Source organism: Hippopotamus amphibius, chromosome 7 (genome assembly GCF_030028045.1).
Source record: "Hippopotamus amphibius kiboko isolate mHipAmp2 chromosome 7, mHipAmp2.hap2, whole genome shotgun sequence".
Taxonomy (NCBI): Eukaryota; Metazoa; Chordata; class Mammalia; order Artiodactyla; family Hippopotamidae; genus Hippopotamus; species Hippopotamus amphibius.
In genome coordinates this window covers 17,572,274-17,588,523 of record NC_080192.1, presented here as the reverse complement: position 1 = coordinate 17,588,523, position 16,250 = coordinate 17,572,274, and the positions used below count along the sequence as shown (strand labels likewise).

General features: G+C 48.1%; 1 protein-coding gene across 2 annotated transcripts in view; it reads left to right on the top strand.

Annotated features, from left to right (window-relative positions):
• CHST11 (carbohydrate sulfotransferase 11) overlaps positions 1-16,250 on the top strand; it is a 259,972-nt gene that overhangs the window by 148,433 nt on the left and 95,289 nt on the right. The gene's annotated exons all lie outside the window — the stretch shown is intronic.

Here is a 16,250-nt window from a genome sequence, read left to right as displayed (position 1 = left end):
AGCTCAAGTAGAATTCTGTTCAAGGGAAGTGCTAAGCTGAAGTGGGCGAGAGGAAAGATATGAGGAGGAGTCTGGTCTTCCAAGAAATTACTGTTAGGCATTATGAGTCCTAGAGATTCACATCAAAGAAAATATTCTCTAACTGTGGAATTTCAGAAATGGACAAGCTCTTGGGATTGATTTGTTGGAGAGGGAAGGGGAAACCTCTGGAAACTACTCCACGTAATCAGTTGTCCAGTCCACTCAATTTTGTTCCCTAAGTCTTACTCATCAATTTGCTCAAATGAAAGTGTTAAATCCACTTCCAAGTTTGTTGGACTCTTATTTGAAATGACTTTTTCAGGGTTTCCCCGCGCAGGTTCGCATCCTGCCGACTACGCCAAAAAAAAAAAAGAAAAAAAAAAAAAATGAAATGACTTTTTCAGGTCCCTGAGTTGCTCTTCAGCTGCATCCCAACCTGAGCTGGTGATGGTGCTCTGCAGACAACACCCACTCTTTCCTGCTCCTCTGCAGGGAGCCCACAAACACCCTACCAGTTTCCCAAAACACTGAAGCAATTGTTGAAATGAAGGAGTCTCCCCCACTGAAGCCGGAAAATGCAGGCACTGGCTGTGGTCCTCCCAGGGAGGGCGGGAAGAAGAGGTGGTGTTGAAATGCCCTTGGTTCTGTGGGGCCCCGGGAGACTCTTTTCTTTATCATTGACTTTGTCAGGCTGAGGCCATCCCTCATTTTTCACAGCGTGCCTACGGGCAGGGCGGATGATAGCCCTTCCACCGGGAATAAAAGCCGCTGAACTTTGCCAGGAAGCAGGAGGAGGGGGCCTTCTTCCGCTTTGTGTTGTGCTGTCTTTCTAATGCTTGAAATGTTTAGTGGCTCGGATGTGAGCACCCAGTGATCAAGGCTCATAATTCTTCCTTGGCAGATGTCCCATTTGGGGCAGTAATTCACAATTTCTTCACTGCCTTCTATTAAGCGATTAAAGGAAGACCCACATTATTCTTATGGATATATATAATCAAATGATTTTTAATTACTTAGTGGTGTTGAGAGAGGGAGAGAACAGTGAGAGGAAGAGCCTCACGGTTTCCTCTCTTCCTCTGCCGTCTAAATTGGGATTTTTTTTTCCCCCTGAGGCTTCAAAAGCATCCTTGAATGTGGGTCTGCACGATGGGGCCCCTGTCCGCTGGGGCTGCGTCGCAGTCCTATTTTCCAGGAGGTTTCCTCTAGCCCTTCTGACACTCCAGCCCCTCCTCGCACCTGACTGTTCCCTCTGCCTGTAGCATCCTTCACAGCCTCAGGTCCTCTTACCGTGGCTTCCTTGGGAGAGCTTCCTCTGGTGCCCCCAACTAGCTGAGGGCCCCTCATCATAGGCTCTCACTGTGCCCTTTGCTTTATCTTTCATAGCACTTCATTCGTTCAACAGATCTTTATCGAACACCTACTATGTAGCAGGCTCTGTTCTAGACACTAGTGACAGATCAGTGAACAAAGCAGACACAAACCCCTGACCTCATGGAGCTTGTATATTCTAAGTTCATTGAGATCATGATGGAGAATAATTATTCGGCAATTAGTTTATTGACGTGTCTTCCCCACTAGCCTGGAAGCACCATGAAGGGCAGAGGCATGTCTGTCTTAACCAGTCTCCATCCCACCAAAGGCCACGTAGACGCACAGGATCTCAGGGAATGCTCAGCGGCATGTGATCGGATGGCTGCCCTTTGATCATCTCGGCTTCCTGCGGCGGCGGTCTCGTCCCTTGGAGTCCAGACGTCCTCATGTGGAACTAGCTTCGTAGGACTGGATTACAGCCTGGGAGAGGCAATGTGAGGGAAGAGGAGTCAGCTCAGTCACAGGTCTCCTCTGCCTGTCCTCTACGATGCCCTCCACAAATCTTGCACCATTTCGAAATCTTTCTCTCTTCGGCTCCTGTGTAGTTTTACAGCTTCTTGGGGTCACTGTATTTTGTGGCAGATCTGTATTTGCTTGGTGATTGTGACGGACCCTTTACTTGCCCCAAGGCTACCTCATTCAGGCGTCACGTGGGGGCTCCCTGTGTTTTGGCGTTGAGTGGGCCATGTCTATTTCAGCATCTTTGGTTTTTGTGTGTATGTTTTGTTTTTTGAAGGGTTGGTTTCTTTTTAAACTTATTTATTTTTATTGATTGGCTGTGTTGGGTCTTCGTTGCTGTGCACAGGCTTTCTCTAGTTGCGGTGAGCGGGGCTACTCTTCGTTGTGGTGTGTGGGCTTCTCATTGTGGTGGCTTCTCTTGCTGCAGAGCACGGGCTCTAGGTGTGCAGGCTTCAGTAGTTGCGGCACACGGGCTCAATAGTTGTGGCTCACGGGCTCTAGAGCGCAGGCTCAGTAGTTGTGGTGCATGGGCTTAGTTGCTCCTGCGGCATGTGGCATCTTCCCGGACCAGGGCTGGAAGCTGTGTCCCCTGCTTTGTCAGGTGGATTCTTAACCACTGCACCACCAGGGATGCCCCTCAGCACCTTTGTTTGAACCCATGCGCAGCTGCTCCTTCTGATCTGTGTTCAGTCCTAAAAGCCCTTCTGGAAACTTCCGCTGAAAAATTGATCATCACCTTTCTCAACAAGATGTATTTGCTCCACTTATCTCATGGGGTGGTTCCTGAGACCACGTGTTCATTATGCAGTCATTCCTAACATGAGGGAAGGACGGAGGGAGGGAGGGAGCAGGACCAGGACTGAATGGAGGCGGGTAAGTCTCCTGGGCGGTGAGGTCAGGCAGCGTCGACTGTCAGGGCTGGGCAAGTGCAGGTGGGCAGACCTGGCCCTGGGAGGAAGAGTGGGAGGGTGTGCAGGTATGAATGAAGGCATGAAGGCCCTTCTCTCCGGAGCAGCAGTGGAGGTGAAATCCTGCCCTGTCTCTATAGCCAACTCCACCCCCTTGTAAATTTCAGTGATCACAAAAGCCTTTCATTAGGTGATCCTGACGCCAGATGTGAGCCCAGGGTAACGCATGTTGAGGGGCCTGGAGACAGCCTTTCCTGATCCCCCCATGATGTCTGTGCTTTGTATGTAGCAAAAGCCTACAAAAGACAATGTGGAGAGGGCCAGAGTCTCCACCTTTTCAGGAATAAAAAGTACCTATTTCCACTTACGTGATCATTTACAGGCCCCTTCCGTCACAAGTGCTACCTGGTCATCTGGTGGCAAGTGTCCAAGGCTTCTAATCTTTTAATATATGCCTAGACTCTTAAAAGAACTGTAATTGCCAGTTGTCTTACAAGCAATCATCTCAGCACAGGGGGGATTGGGAAGAGAGTTCAGGAGGCACACAGCAGCATGAACACCTGGCAAATCCAGTTCAGATAACGTCTTTGAACCAGACAAGAAATGACTGCGTTGACAGCTCCGCGTTTCCAGACATTTGGTGGATTGACGTAGCCGTAGGACATGTCTGTGGCCACATCTGCTGTCGCAGACCTCATCTGAGTGTTATGAATTTCCTTTTCTCACTTCTGACTGGGGAAGAGTTCATCCGTGCTGGTTTCATCTGAAGAAGTGAATTAGGGGGCCCAGGCGTTGCAGGTGTGTGGGCGTGGCTCGGTAATCACTAGTGGAGAAGCAGCTGCTGCTGCTCAAGTCCTCTGTTGGCTCCCAAGCCAACACGTGTCATCATTCTCATTTGGCCCCATGGTGGATTTCATTCCAGGCAGGATGGGCTGGACCAAGTACAGTTTACTAACTGTAATAATATTATAGCTAACACTTACTGTGGATTATGTGCTAAGAGCTTTACATGAATTCTGTTTGGGATTGTAACCATGATCACTCCCATTTTACAGATGTAGTCACTGAAGTCAAGGGAGCTTGGTGACTGTTCCGTGGTTGTGCAATAGAGCATTGGTGTCGTCGGTGTCCAAATCCAGTTCGTTGGCCATCCCATACCCTCATTTCTGTGTTGTTCGATGTTCTCAATGTTGACTTCTCCACCCAATCCTGTGACCTTCTACTTTAACCAGACTGAGTTACTCCTGGCTCAAAGAAACATCATGGACCACCCCTTCCTTTCCAGAGGACAGTGGAGGCCGGGAGAGGGGAGACTGAACCAGAGAAACATCCAGTGTCTTAGCCCGTTGCACAGTTCTGTACGTTGGTTCTCTTTGTCTCCTCTGCCAGCTTGAGGTGCTCCTCTAAAAGTCCTTGGCCCTTTGGGCGTACTCCAGTATTCTCCGTCTCTGTGACACCTTTTATGGACAATTCAGGTAAAGAGGCAAGAAGGAGCACCCTCTTTCCTTCTCTAACGCTTGATTTTTGTGCCATTTATTTCATTAGTGGCGTTGTATAGTGGATTAGAATCTGAACGTGAATCTTGGCTCTGCCACTTACCAGCTGTGTGACCTTGGGCAAGTTATTTAACCTCTCTGTGCTTCAGTTTCTTCATCTGTAGAATGATGGTGACATTAGCAGCAGGTGGGGAGTGAGGGTCAACGATATGCCCAGATTTGAACTACCATGCTCCCTGACAGAGGTGGGACGGGAAAGGCTGACCAACACCCACTCGCTGTTCAAATTGCCAGTACCTGCCACTCTCACGATAAAGGGCATGCTCCGCGGGCTGGGGGCAGGTGGTGGTTGGAATGAGGTGGAACATGGTGCGAAGCTGGGGTAACACAGAAAACTAGCTGACATGTCTGCTAGGAATCCCCTCCTGTTGGCCTGGCCAGTCTACACAGAAAGAGCTGTGGGAATTTGTCTCCAGTTCCTCTCCCTATGTCCCGTTGGTGGAAATCTCCAGTGAATAAGTGAGGGAGGAGTTTCCTTATCTGCACAGGTCCAGGTCCTGCAGTTCCTTTTGTTCGCTGTAACGTTCTTTTCTTTTCAACTTTTTTCCTCCCTTCTTTCTAAAACCAGAAAGGTATGAGCAGTCTTCAAAGCGTGGTGGCTTTGAGTTGAGAAAATCCCAAATATCAACGGCAGGCACAGATCCAAGGAGCTGTGCACGTGCCTTTTCTCCCAGCACTCAAGCTGAGCATGTCTTTTCTAGAAATGTCAGTCTGGGAGTGGAAAGCTGCAAATGTCAGTGCAAAGTGCATTTCCTGGTCTTGTTACTTTAGATGCACCTTGGCTCAGGGACTGGGGATCTCAGAGTTACATCTGGCTTCCCATAACCTTTGTTAGAATTTTATCGCGTCCTGGGGTCATTGGGACATGTGGCAGTAACTTCTGACTAATGCACCTTGAGATGCAGGTTTGGGGTCCCATATCCCATATCACCATTTTTGGTCTTAGTTGACATGGTTTGGACTATAGTAGGACATACTTGTATATTATGGTTGAAATAATTAATATGACAAAATATAAAATAAATAAGGTTGAAAATTAATATGACAAAACATTTTAAAGCAGCTGGTCACAGCACAGAGATTGTCCATGAATATTCATAGCATTATTCATAAAGGCTTTAAACTGGACACAATGCAAATACCTACAAACATGTGAATGGATATATGAAATGTGGTGTATCCATGCAGTGGAGTGTTACTGGGCAGTTAAAAAGGAGCAAGTACTGATATATGCAGTAACAAGGATGAATCTCAACAACATTATGCCAAGTAAAGGAAGCTGGACTCAAAAGACTAGAAACTGTCTAATTCCATGTATATGAAATTCTAGAAAAAGCAAAGCTATGGTGATAGCAGATCACTTGTTGCCTGGGGCTGGTGTCAGGCAATGATTGACCGCAAAGGACAGGAGGGGAGCTTTTGGGGGGCGATGGGAGGATTTTAAAATTGGGATGTGGTTGTCATTGCAGTTATGAATGTAATTTACATCCACTGGAACATCAATCTGTACACTTAAAATGGGTAAAGTTTATTGTATGTAAATTACATACAGATATACAGATGGCAAGTAAGCATGTGAAAAGATGCTCAACATCCTGTCATTAGGGAATTGCAGATTAAAACAATAAAGAGCAGAACACACCTATTAGCATGTTTAAGACCAAAACACTGACAACACCAAATGCTGGTGAGGGTGTGGAGCAACAGGAACTCCCATTCCTCTCATTCATTGCTGGTGGGAATGCAAAATGATACAGCTGCTTCGGAAGTTTCTTATAAAGCTAAACATACTGGTACCACAGAATGCAGCCATTGTGCTTCTAGTTATTTATCCAGGTAAGCTGAAAACTTATGTGTGTACAAAAACCTGCACCCTGATGTTTATGGTGGTCTTATTCATAATTTCCAAGAGTTGGAAGCAACCAATATGACCTTCGGCAGGTGCATGGAGAAATAAACTGTGGTACAGAGAAACAGTGGAATATTATTGAGCACTCATAAGAAACAAGCTATCAAGCCATGGAAACACATGGAGGAAACTTAAATGCCTATTACTAAGGCTGCACACTCTAGGATTACAACTGTATGACCTCCTGAAAAAGGCGAAACTATGGAGATAGTGATAAGAATGGTTGCCGGGGTTGTGGGGAGGGAGGGATGAATAGGCAGAGCACAGAGATTTTTAGGGCAGTGAAACTATTCTGTATGATATTGTAATGGTAGATACGTGTCATTACACAAAGAGTGAGCCCTAATGTAAACTAGACGTTAATTAATAATAATGTATCAATATTCGCTTCTCAGTTGTAGCAAGTGAACCACACCCGTGAAAGATGTTAATGGTAGAAGCTGGGGGTGAGGAGTGAGGGGGTAAATGGGAACTCTCTGTACTTTGCGCTCCATTTTTTCTTCAAACCTAACAAGGCTCCCCCCCGCCCCCCCCCCCCCACAGTCTGTCAGTTTAATTAAGAAGCAAAACAGTGGGCTGACCCTACTCACCCTTCACGCTGGCAAAAATGAAAAGGTGGATAGATGTCCTCGGTGCTGGCCAGGGCATTCAGCCTCTGGAGGGCACGTCAGCAACGGGTAACAGAATGAAAAGAATGTGATGCCCTGAGCTGGCTTATTCCACTTCCAGGAGTTTGTCTTAAAGCAGTGGTTCTCAGCTGTGTAATGCCTGGAGACATTTTTGGTTGTCAGTGGGGAGTTGCCACTGACATAACAGGTGAATGCTGCTAAACCTCCCACCCTGCACAGGACAGCCCCCCACAAGAGGAGTATCTAGTCCCACGTATCATTAATGCCACTGCTGAGAAACTCAGTTGGGAAAGTGGACAGGGACATAGATTCTCATCTCAGTGGCGTTCATAGTAGTGAAAAATTAGAAATAATCCAAACAGCATTCAGCAGAGATCAGTTAAATACAAGACGATGAATTCATACTGTGGAATCCCGTGCAGCGTTTAGAGCGGCAATGTGGAGCTACGATTTTAATATGAAAAAATGTTCATGAGACATGGTAAATGAGAAAAAATTAGAAAGCAACATACAGAGAATAATCCTGTCACTGTGAAGACAGAGAGAGTGTACATTTCTCAAGACGTCTAGGATGATACCTACAAAAACCTCAAGTCTGTGTCTGGGTGGTTGGAATGTGGGTGACTTTGGCCTTTTGAAATTATTTTTGATGTTTAGAATTTTTTTTACAATGGACAATGATTATTTTTCTAATTAAAACAATAAAGCAAAAGTACAATTTTTTTGAAATTAAAAAATGATGCAACTGGAAATGTAGTCAAGTAAAGTTGGCTGAAATTTTAAGGTTTATTTTCAACTATGACTTACATTCGAAAGTATTTTAAGGAATGAACTCCCATACCAGTTAAGAGCCCACTACATGCCAGGTTTCGATACATCCCATTTACTTCTCAAAATGTTCTGTTGAGTTGTTGGTCCTCAGCCCTGTTGTAGAGATAAGGAAGCCAAAGGGTTACCTGAGTCAGTAGCAGCGATGAGGTTATGACCTATGGTTTCCAAATCCGCAAGTCCCTTTCCGGCTGTACCACAGTGCATGGCAATGTGCCGATGTGGGATTGTCAGTAATATGTTAGATTACCTTCATTACGTCTTTTAAAGAGCCCTAATACATGTAGGGCATTTCCATTTTGAGAATTTAGAGAACGTTCTGAGAATTTCTATTCATATGAGTACATACAAGAAAGTTTTCCATATTTGCTAATGATACGTGGAGAGCTTTTTCTTATTTGGAAAATTCCTTTGTCTGGAATAGCTCATTCTGGATCAGGGAGGGCAACAATGTGAGTTGTGCTGAAGAGTTGGGTTTGAGTCTCTTGAACGTGTTTACTGGCTCCCGTGAAGCAAAGACTTAAGAGTTGCAACCTGGCGTGAGCAGGGGGTGCATCGCAGCCTCTCCCAGATGTCATCTCACAGTCAGACACTCATACCTTATTCCTCTGGTACCGAGAAGAGGCAGTTTGAGTTTCCTTATTTCCCCTGGAGTTTGTGAGTATAATTAGCAAGGAAAGGGAACCCTTCTGTGCTAGTCGAGGCTGGTTTTCTTGGAGGGTTTCTGCACGGGACCTGTCTGATGTAATTTGGAATGACTCACAGAATGGAGGACTGTTTCATCTTGAGAGGAGAAGGCTTCCTCTCACTAATCACCGTCCTTCCTGATGCTGAGAGGCTGGTGGCAAATGAGTTCTACAGCCTCCACTTGACGCTCATAGAGCACAAACTCCTATCTGTTCAGAGAAGTTTCCAGACTTCCCCAGAATGGTCGCCTCTGACACACCTGGGCATTTTCTGCATCTTCCTGCATTTCATCTCAGATTGCCTGTTGACTCTCCACCCATTAAAACTACATGCAACAGCCTCCCCATATCACCCTCCCGCTGAGGGCTTTCCTCCATCACCTTTTAAGTGTTTTTTTTCTTGGTTCCATCCTTTTTCAAGGACAGATTCTGTTTCCTGCCTCCAGTGTCTGATGGGTGGCCAATCATCTCCCTTCAAAGGCAGAGCAACTTTGTGCCCCTGCCAAAAAGGCAAACCTGTATCCCTGCAGCTGGCCCGGTGCTGCCGGCGGGGGCCCGACAGACTGGTCTGCCTTCGTTCTGGAGGAGTGTCCCTGCTTTGTGTTTTAAAGGCCCCGGGAGCAGCTTTGGGGGACAGAGGAAAGGGCCTCGGGCTTGGAGTCTGGGTTCAAGTCCTGGTTCAAGTCTTTGGCAGCAAGCACTGTGGCCTTGGCCTTGTCAGCGTGGCACTCCAGACAGGGTGGTCCCATCTCCCAGGGAGGCTGCAGAACTGGCCAGTTGGGGTAGGGGAAGAACATCGGGGATCCCCAACTCAGGTCCTGAGTTGAAAGTGGGGTTCAGGCTACACCCCCTGGGTGCCTGCGTCTGGGAGACAGTCTGGGGTCAGAGCTGGGAGGAGTTATTGCAGCGATCGGGCCTGGGTGCTGGGGTAGCCCCTGGCTTATCTACGTGAATACGGAGGACAGATCCATGGAAGCTGGGCTCGTCATACTTTGCAGTGAATAACGATAGTTACTGCGGTGTGAGAGCGCTCCCTGTGTGCCTGGTGTTCGCAGTAATCCTGAGGCAGTTCCTCTGATTATCATGCCCATCACACAGGTGAGGAAACTGAGGCTCAGAGAAGTTAAGAACTTCCCCAGCAGAGGGTCAGGGACTCGGCCAGGAATGGAGCTCAGGCCTCCTGGCTTCTGCTTTGCAAGAGGTATTAGCATTGGAAACTTGGCCTGAGCTGGCGGGGGAGTGACCCACAGGTGGGGTGAGCACCACACTTGTCTTTGCTTTGGCTTCTCCCGAGTTTGCTGTCTGTCTGCCTGCCTGCCTGAGCTCTGGAGGTGTGTTCCCAAACCCCGCTTTCCCCGCCCTGGGCCTGGCCTCCAAGGGCCCCCAGCCCTCCTCTCTCCCCTCCCCCTGGCTTAGCTGAGGACTAATCCCTTGTCCCATTAGGTGAGCCAAGACAAGATTAGGGCTTTATTAAAAGGAAATTAAACTAGGAAATGAAAGGATAAACAAATCGCCGAGGAGAAGAAGCAACCGCAGCAGAGCAGATGAGTTTATAGAGCCCAGTTCTTTCCCCTCCAGGGGTGGACACCCACCCACACACGGGTGTGGCTCCTAGCAGTCCCCGCCCTTGCCGTGGTCAAGCTGGTCGTGTGGTGCTTCCAGCAGACGTGGTTCTCTCGGGGCCTGGGCAGGGGGGCCCTGGGGTCCAGCACCTTGCTCACGTTGGTGCCTCCTTCCGCCCTTTTCTGAGTCTCACGTATAGAAAGCTGCCAGGTTGGCCAGCTGCTCCCGGGTGAACGGACCCAGGCAATGGCTTCTGTACATCTCACCCCATCCTGCTCCTCTGTGTCCTGCTTCCCAAGGCCGTGGGTGGCCCCTCTGCCCATCTCTCTAGCCTCACTGCCCTTCCTCTCTGCTCCTGCCCCACTGTTGTTTCTCTGATGCCTCAAGCTTCCAAAGGCCTCCATCTGTGCTCTTCCCCGCCTGCAGCGCTCTTCCCCCTGTTGCCTGTTTTCTTGGCCAACTCCTACTTTTTCTTTAGACCTCGTCTTAAGTGTCTGTTTCTCAGGAAGGCTTTCCATGACCTCCCTAAACTAGGTTCCTCACAGCCCCTCGAAATCCTCCTTCACCGCGTTCATCATAGTGATAATGGGGGATTTCTTTGGTGCCCACCTCCTCTGCCAGACTCTAAGCTCCTTGAAGGCCGGGGCCGATGGGTCCCACTCAACACTAAATCCCTAAGCCTGGCAAATACTATTTAGCCAGTCATCCATTCAGCTACTCAGTTATTCATTTAACAGATATTTATTGAGTATCTGCTGTATCCTGAGTACCATGCTAGGTGTAAAGAATACAGCGGTGAACAAAGCAAAGTTCCTGCTGTCATAGCACTTGCCGACCAGCCACTCATTCCATGTGTAGCAATGGCTATTTATTCTCACCGAGACATTTCTAACAAGGAGAGTTACCAGCCAAAAGACCGGCTGCTTCAGGTGGAGGTGAGCTCCCCGTCACTGGAAGCATTCAAGGAGAATCACTGTCATGATACTGCAGGTAGAGCCTCTTGAAGGTCCCTTTTACCTCCAAACTTCTTTGATTCTCTGAAGAACACTGGGGGCTGGTTGCTGTTGTGTAGATGTCAAGCTACAAACCAGGCTAGACCTACGGGGAGGAAGCAAAATGAGATCAGGAAGATGGCCCTGGGCAGCCTGCAAGGTAGACATTGTCTTCGTGTTTTCCTGGTGGAAGTAAACAGACTCCTTTTGAAAGCTGGAACCAAACATTTTTAGTTTATGAAAAATATATTTCCATTTAAAAAAATATACCAGGAAAACTATCTTTTGAAAGTACACTTTTTTAAAAATAGATTATGAAAAGTGACCCTTTTAGAAAACACAGAAAAATGTAAAAGAAAATTGGAAGGACTCTAATTCATCTACCCAAAGGGAATCATTGTAGACATTTACATTTACATTACTTTCTTCCAATCATTTTTGATGAGTATATAAACACACGCATTTGTTTAAACGGGATTACGTCTTAACTCTTGTTCTTTTCATTTAGTAGATTGTGAGCATTTTTTACTTACCTAAATGTTGTTCCAAAATAAGATTTTTACCTACTATATGATGTTTCCACTTGTGGATTATCTATTGAAATCACCCCAAAGCTTAGTGGCTGAAAACAATAACAGTCATTATCTCTTACCATTTCTGTGGGCCAGGAATTTGAGGGTGGCTTGGTTTGGGGTCTCTGGTTGGTTGCTGTCAGATGTTGTCTGGGCCCCGCAGTTATCTGAAGGCTGGGCTGGAGCTGCAGGACCTGCTTCTATGGTGGTTCACGCTCATGCTGGCAGGTGGTGCTTTTCTCATGGCCTTGCCATTGGGCTGCTTGAGTGTCCTTACAACATGGTGGCTGGCTTCCCCCAGAGTAAATGGTCCCGGAGTAAGAATGAGCCAGGCAGAAGCTGTGTCTTTTCTATGGCCTGGCCTTGGAGGTCACACAGTGTCATTTGGGCAGTATTCTCTTTGTGTACAGTCAGCCCTGTTGTATTGGAGGACATGATTACAGGAGGAAGCATCCCTGGGAGACACCATCAGGCTGACTACCACACCATGCTATTTCTTTAACCTCCGCTGACTTACCAATCCCCTACTGCTGGGCACCTATGTTATTTCCACTGTTTTACTATTATATGAAACAGACACTCCTGAAAGGCTCAGGCATCTGACGTTATACAAGTGCCTCATCTGCATTTGGTTTCACGTTGTCCAGTCAGGGTTTCAGAGTCATTTGCGGCCTTACCCAAAGCTGGGCCCCCTTTGGACCGCTCCTTTTAAGCATTGGCATGATGATGGTCCCTGGAAGGGATTGCCATGGTAATTCAGTGAATTATCAGGTTCTGGCAGGAAACAGAATTCAACTCAGACTCTAATGAAGGAAGCACTTACAGAGATGTGAGCAGGGGAGGAAACTAATAAGATTTGAAGCACTCAGAGACTGGCCACCAGAGCTGAGCCATTGCCACCCTGAGGCCTAAAGGCATGCGGCCACAGAACTGCCGGAACTGCAGTGCAAGCAGGGAAAATATACCCTAATCTCCTCTGCCCGCTCTCCGGTCTCAGTCTGTCTCTCTTTGTCTCCCTCTCTCCCTGCTTTCCTCTCTCTCCCTGCTTTCCTCTCTCTTCTTCTGCTGGTTCCTCCTATTGGCCAGACTGAAACAGAGGTCAACCAATAGCCAGCATGGAACCCAGTTGATGTGGTCTGTGGGGTCAACCTGTGGATGAACAGAGAAGCATGGAAATGGATGGGAGAATGGAGAGAAAAGGGAATGAAGAATAACCACCTCACTCTTAGTGTTTTTGGAACATCAGTAGGATCCAGAACTGTATCAGAACAGAGGTAACTAACCCTGCCATCGTGTAGATGTGGGGTAATTTTATTAATATTAATAATCATCACAGCAGTTTAGCCATAACGTGTTAAGTAGTTTCCATGTCCAGAGCAATGTATTACATGACAGGGCATTTTACACATACTATTTCTAATCTTTATAGCCAATCTGTTGGGCACATGTTATTATGAGCCTTTTTAAGGCAAGGAAAAATGGGCTTGGAAAGGCTCAGAATCCTGCCTGAGGTTACGAAATTAGTAGCAGAGCTAGGATTGGACTGCAGCCTGTTTTACTCTAAACTCCAGATGCCTTCCTCTGGAGCAGCCTAGGCCAGCCTCACGGGGTGGACTGATGTGGTTTCTGCAAGAAGGCTTCAATGGCTTCTTCTAGAAGAGAGCGATACTTTTTTTAAAAAAAAGAATAAATCTTTTAACACACCATCTCATCTGGACAGCTGCCCAGGAGTTAGCGTATCTTGTGTTTGGCAAATGATGAGTTTTGTGCCCGTGCATACAAAGTAGTCAGGAAGGAAAAAAAAAGAAAGATCCCCCTTGGAATAATGGAATGAGGAACACAGCTCTCGGCATGGGGAGCTGACGTAATAGAGGTCACCTTGGAGCTCCGAGTAAATTACTGCGCTGAGGCTGCTGCGGGTGGGCCGGGCACCCGGCACCCCCTGACAACAGCATCCTGGCAGCCCTGGGCACCCAGGAGGCACTCTGTCAATTACTTGCTTCTAGAAGGAAACTTCCCCCATGCTGTAGATGGATGGGTGTGAGGAGGATCGGAGGGAAGAGGGGTGGGGGGGGGGGGGTGGGGAAGAGAGATGTCACATAATGGCATTACTTCGCACTCAGCATTTTGCAATAATGAAAATTACCCACTCTGTCATCAGTGCTGGACACGTAATCCAAAAAATTCAGAAACTTCCCCGGTTTGTGTTCATCTGCGTCCTTGGGACTCTTCCCGCTAAGGAAGAGTGGCCGTGGTGACCTGGTGCGGGGGCCACTGAAGCCATTGAAGGCTTCTTGCAGAAACCACGTCGGTCCTAGGTGGAGGGCAGGTGGGAGCTCTTGGGAGGACTTTCGCTCAACGCTTCCGTCAAGGTGTCCTGGAGCTGCAGCCAGAACCGGATGGGTTTGGGGGATTTTTTTGCCTTTCTCTTCTCTGTAGAGAACCTTCTTTTCATACTTCAAACTCTAGGCGCCATGATAGAAATACCTAATCAACCCTGAGGTCATCAGACACCTGGTTAATCTCACTAGTTGGAATCCAAGTTCATGCAGGGGTCTCTGGAAGATCATCAGAACACTCTCCCTCCTCACGCTGGAGATGCAGGCACAGCAGGGGGTGGGGGTCACCTTGGGGGGGGAGATGCTGGTGGGGGGGGGTGGGAAACCCATGTGTTCATGAAGTTTCTAGGGCAGAAAAGGGGGAACCAACTTCCCATCCAGGCCGTTGCCAGCCACTGGGACGATTCAGGGACTGGAATTTGACATTGAATTTGATCTGAGCCTAAAATGTGGAAGACGTGGTAGTACTTGGTGAATTTTGACCCAGGGTCCTGCACCCAGTAGGTGCTCCCTCAGTCAGCTTTGAGGAGAGCCTCACAGCGTAAGGATGGTTAAGAATGGGGCCCCGGGAGCCAGACTGCCTGGGTTTACCTCCCACGCTCTGTGATCATGGGTAAGTCACAGATAACCACAGCCCTCCCTGGTGGGGTTGTTACAAGGGTTAAATGACTTAGTACTTGTGAAGAGCTGAGCGCATAGGATGTGTTCGTCATTACTGTTCCTAGTTTTCAGCCCCATTTTCAAATAGCAACGTTAGCCTGTTACACCTGGAGTTTTTTCAGGACCCCCTGACTGGTGGCCCTGTTGCCAGTTCACCTCCTGGTCCAAAGCTCTCCAGCATAACACCATCAGATTCATTTCTAAATTAATTTAAAACTTTGTGCTCATTACTTATTTGCATTAAAAAAAAGTAATACTGAATGTAGGAACCTTGATTTACAATTTGGCATCCGTTCACGGGAGAATGAGCTGTGAGTTCACGCTGAAAAAAGTTCATTGGGAGCCAAGAATGTGACACCCCGGTTTGTTCGGTTTGAACTGGAGGATGTTTGGGTGCGTATAATTTAATTAACACTGATGGGCCGTCTCCGCTGCTCAGGGCACTGTGCTGTTCATCATACATCTCAACGGTGCGCCCCCCCACCTCCACCCCGCCACCAATATTTTTGAGAAGGGAAGCACTTGAAACAAAATGTTACCTTGGAACCTCAGATAAAGAGAATGGTTCCAGTTTGGGTGGGGTGGGAGGAGCTGTCCGCCCCCCGGGCCCCGAACCCCTCCCTCCCCGCCCCTCCCCCCAGCCTTTCTCCTGTGAACTGGTCCTGTGCAGGCGTCCCCAGCCTTGCCCCACTCCCTGGTCACTGCTTCTTTTGTGCCAGTGGGAAAGCTGACCGGAAGCGCCCAAGCCAGGCCCATCCTGGGAGGTTTTGATGAGATAAACCCAGAGCCCGTGACTCCCAGCCCAGGGGCCTTCTTCTTCTTTTTTTTTCCCCCTTAATCCTTGTATTGCTCTTTGCTCCTTTTTTTTTTTTTTTATAAAGTGTTGTTTCTATTGCCCTTGACTCCTCCCAATTCCAGCTCTTGCTAACTTGACCTCGTTTCTCATGCATTGGATCTTGCTTCCCGAAGCTCTTGATAGGTGTTTGGGGGATGGGATGAGGGTGGTATCGCTACTCTCCATTTACCTAATACAAAATTCATCTCTCTCTCTCTGTCTTGTGCTCTCTCCCACTCTCCCGCCCCGCCCCGCGCCCTTCCTTCGTCCCGCGTCTCTTACAATCAATCCATGAGCAAGGCCACTGATTTCTGGATTTAGTGACTCGGGGACATTAGACACGGATGGTAACGTCCCTGAGCCTCGGTTTCTTTATCTGCGGTGAGGGGTAAGCATACTCCCTTAGCCGGGCCGTGAGGCGTAAAGGAAGTGTGGCTGCAGCCAGCACAGCGTCGGGTCCCCTCCTGCCTGCCTATCTCAACTCTGAGAGATTTGTGAAAAATGCAGAGATTGGTGTGTTTTTTTTTGTTTGGGTTTTTTTTTTTTTTTAAGTGTTTTTTTCACAATCTTCAGTGCCCTCGAACTTGCAGTTTGATTGAGAGGAGAAAAATATCCGCCAAATAAACTAAAAATGGCACTGGGCAATGACAGTCATTGTCGGCAGCAGGATAATTGATCTCATTACACAAAGGAAACAGCCCTCTGGGGAGCCGTGCCTGTCAGCCCCTGCAGGCAGCTGCTGGTGCCGGGTCCCACGTCCTGGGTGGCTGCGAGAGGCCTGGAAGGTCCAAATAGGTGAGGGGCAGCGAGGGGGGGCCGTGGGCCGTGCAGCCAGCAAACGGTCCCTGCTGCGTACCCCGCTGGGTCGTCTCGGGAGAACAGAGCGGGCGTTCAGGATAATTTAGAAAATATTTTAAGACCG